The sequence below is a fragment of the Oncorhynchus keta genome, unplaced genomic scaffold (genome assembly GCF_023373465.1).
Source record: "Oncorhynchus keta strain PuntledgeMale-10-30-2019 unplaced genomic scaffold, Oket_V2 Un_contig_13850_pilon_pilon, whole genome shotgun sequence".
NCBI classification, from domain to species: domain Eukaryota; kingdom Metazoa; phylum Chordata; class Actinopteri; order Salmoniformes; family Salmonidae; genus Oncorhynchus; species Oncorhynchus keta.
This window is the reverse complement of record NW_026278400.1, coordinates 98,415-102,341: the sequence shown is the minus strand read 5'-3', so window position 1 is coordinate 102,341 and position 3,927 is coordinate 98,415. Positions and strand designations below refer to the sequence as shown.

General features: G+C 40.2%; 2 non-coding genes across 2 annotated transcripts; one reads left to right on the top strand and one right to left on the bottom strand.

The window, feature by feature from the left end:
* Nucleotides 1-227: 227 nt before the first annotated feature.
* trnae-cuc (transfer RNA glutamic acid (anticodon CUC)) lies at nucleotides 228-299 on the top strand. Its single transcript has one exon. It is a non-coding gene; the product is annotated as a tRNA-Glu (tRNA).
* A 152-nt stretch (nucleotides 300-451) lies between these two features.
* Nucleotides 452-523, bottom strand: trnae-cuc (transfer RNA glutamic acid (anticodon CUC)). Its single transcript has one exon. It is a non-coding gene; the product is annotated as a tRNA-Glu (tRNA).
* Nucleotides 524-3,927: the final 3,404 nt, after the last annotated feature.

Below are 3,927 nucleotides of genomic sequence, written 5' to 3'. Positions count from 1 at the left end.
TGGAAGCCGTGCACACTAAAGTTAGCTTGTTTACCAGACAGAAAGCCGACAGTGCTGAGAGGTGGAAGCCGTGCACACAGCTTCTGGATGTGTCATTGCAAAGATACTGTTAACTTGTATCTGCGGTAATTGTTTCTTTCAAAGAAAGATCGAAAAGTTAAACTTCAGTTGTAAATCAGCGCTGAGTAATGAGGAGAAAAGTCAAACCGGCCTTTAGATAGAAGCATTCCCTGGTGGTCTAGTGGTTAGGATTCGGCGCTCTCACCGCCGCGGCCCGGGTTCGATTCCCGGTCAGGGAACACACCTTTTTTTAATTTGAAAGCGAAAGGATATCAGAAAGTAACACGGTAAACGTTCGCTTTCAAATACAACTGATCAAATGTGGATTTACAGTATTTTTTGTAACATTTAAAATGTAAGCGTTGTTTTAATTAAAAAAAAAAACAGTGTGTTCCCTGACCGGGAATCGAACCCGGGCCGCGGCGGTGAGAGCGCCGAATCCTAACCACTAGACCACCAGGGAAAGCTATGTGTAATGAAGTGAAAAGTCAAACTGTCCTGACACAAGTAGCTTTCCATGGTAGTCTGGTGGTTCAATTCAGGGAACTACGGTCAGGGAACAGACTGTTTTATTTTTTATTTTATTAAAACAACGCTTATATTTTGAATGTTACAAAAGAGTATGTAAATCCCCATTTGATCAGTTGTATTTGGAAGTGAACGTTTTCCGTGTTATTTTCTGCCATCCTTGTATCTGCCTCGTGACTTTGTTTCAATGAAGGCTGCAGATTTTAATGTTTTGACATTTTTCTGTTTTTAGATTTCTTTGTTGTTGTTTCTTGGTTTTACGTTTTTAATTTTTTATTTCACTGTCGCGTGTTCAGACGCTGTGAAATGCTACCACTCCACAGTTTGGAAAGCTTTGTACATTTCCCCTGGTAGTGTGTAACTAAACTACAGATTGAACAATGAGCCAGATATTTCACAGGATGTATAAATGTGAAGCATCCGGGTTGACGTTTCCTCTCACTACCAAATATGGTAGTGAGAGGAAGCCCAGTGCCGAGCAGTGGGAGAAGATGGAGCGAGATGGATTTTGGCCAAATTTCTGCTCATTTTTTTTTATCGATGAAACGTTTGATCTCTGTTCCTTACATGTTCTGCCCACTAAGATTCATTTGTTTCCATTGGAAACAACAGGCTGTGGTTCATCTTGGATAAATTAGACACATCTTTGACTTAACAGTAGACACTCTGGTGGTGTCTAACAGTAGAAACTCTTGCCCTCTCGTTTTTTGCCTTCATTAACCTCCTGTCTTATGTAACCATACCAAACGTAACCTGTCATACTAAATGGAGTCTATCGGATTTACATACAGAATAACATGAAATGGTCTGAGACAGGGAGGAGTGAAGGGAGAGACAGCAACTAACCAAGCAGACTCCTGCTATCATAACTAGGTTATTTATCATTAAATACAACTCCCTGCTCCCCAGCCTGGTCTCAGACCATTTGATATTATTCTGCAAATTACCTGTACCTTGTGTAACAGTATAATTTTAAACCGTCCCCTCGCCCATACCCGGGCACGAACCAGGGACCTTCTGCACACATCAACAACTGACACCCATGAAGCATCGTTACCCTTCGCTCCACAAAAGCCGCGGCCCTTGCAGCGCAAGGGGAATAACTACTTCAAGGTCTCAGAGCAAGTGACGTAACCGATTGAAACGCTATTTAGCGAACACCGCTAACTAGGCTAGCCGTTTCACATCCGTTACACTTGGACTGGATCAGATATGATTACATAGTACCTGTCTTGGACTGGATCAGATATGATTACATAGTACCTGTCTAGGACTGGATCAGATATGATTACATAGTACCTGTCTAGGACTGGATCAGATATGATTACATAGTACCTGTCTAGGACTGGATCAGATATGATTACATAGTACCTGTCTAGGACTGGATCAGATATGATTACATAGTACCTGTCTTGGATTGGATCAGATATTATTACATAGTACCTGTCTTGGACTGGATCAGATATGATTACATAGTACCTGTCTAGGACTGGATCAGATATGATTACATAGTACCTGTCTAGGACTGGATCAGATATGATTACATAGTACCTGTCTAGGACTGGATCAGATATGATTACATAGTACCTGTACCTTGGACTGGATCAGATATGATTACATAGTACCTGTCTTGGACTGGATCAGATATGATTACATAGTACCTGTCTTGGACTGGATCAGATATGATTACATAGTACCTGTCTTGGACTGGATCAGATATGATTACATAGTACCTGTCTTGGACTGGATCAGATATGATTACATAGTACCTGTCTAGGACTGGATCAGATATGATTACATAGTACCTGTCTAGGACTGGATCAGATATGATTACATAGTACCTGTCTTGGACTGGATCAGATATGATTACATAGTACCTGTCTTGGACTGGATCAGATATGATTACATAGTACCTGTCTTGGACTGGATCAGATATGATTACATAGTACCTGTCTTGGACTGGATCAGATATTATTACATAGTACCTGTCTTGGACTGGATCAGATATGATTACATAGTACCTGTCTAGGACTGGATCAGATATGATTACATAGTACCTGTCTTGGACTGGATCAGATATGATTACATAGTACCTGACTTGGACTGGATCAGATATGATTACATAGTACCTGTCTAGGACTGGATCAGATATGATTACATAGTACCTGTCTAGGACTGGATCAGATATGATTACATAGTACCTGTCTTGGACTGGGTCAGATATGATTACATAGTACCTGTCTTGGACTGGATCAGATATGATTACATAGTACCTGTCTTGGACTGGATCAGATATGATTACATAGTACCTGTCTTGGACTGGATCAGATATGATTACATAGTACCTGTCTAGGACTGGATCAGATATGATTACATAGTACCTGTCTTGGACTGGATCAGATATGATTACATAGTACCTGTCTAGGACTGGATCAGATATGATTACATAGTACCTGTCTTGGACTGGATCAGATATGATTACATAGTACCTGTCTAGGACTGGATCAGATATGATTACATAGTACCTGTCTTGGACTGGATCAGATATGATTACATAGTACCTGTCTAGGACTGGATCAGATATGATTACATAGTACCTGTCTAGGACTGGATCAGATATGATTACATAGTACCTGTCTAGGACTGGATCAGATATTATTACATAGTACCTGTCTAGGACTGGATCAGATATGATTACATAGTACCTGTCTTGGACTGGATCAGATATGATTACATAGTACCTGTCTTGGACTGGATCAGATATGATTACATAGTACCTGTCTAGGACTGGATCAGATATGATTACATAGTACCTGTCTTGGACTGGATCAGATATGATTACATAGTACCTGTCTTGGACTGGATCAGATATGATTACATAGTACCTGTCTAGGACTGGATCAGATATGATTACATAGTACCTGTCTAGGACTGGATCAGATATGATTACATAGTACCTGTCTTGGACTGGATCAAACCGGGAAGAGAAGCTAGTTCAGCTAGCTCCCGTTAGCTAGTTATGCTAACTATGCTGCAGTGCACTTTCTCAGCCTACAGTTACACATAACTCCAGTCATAATATTAATAAGTAGTAGCCTGCCTGCCTGTTGGCTCTTGGTCGTTGTAGCCGATCCTTCACCATCTTCCTTTGATTAGATATCTCCTAACTTCTGATTAGATATCTCCTATCTTCCTATTAGATATCTCCTAACTTCTCATTAGATATCTCCTAATTTCTGATTAGATATCTCCTAACTTCTGATTAGATATCTCCTAACTTCTGATTAGATATCTCCTAACTTCTAAATAGATATCTCATATCTTCCTATTAGATATCTC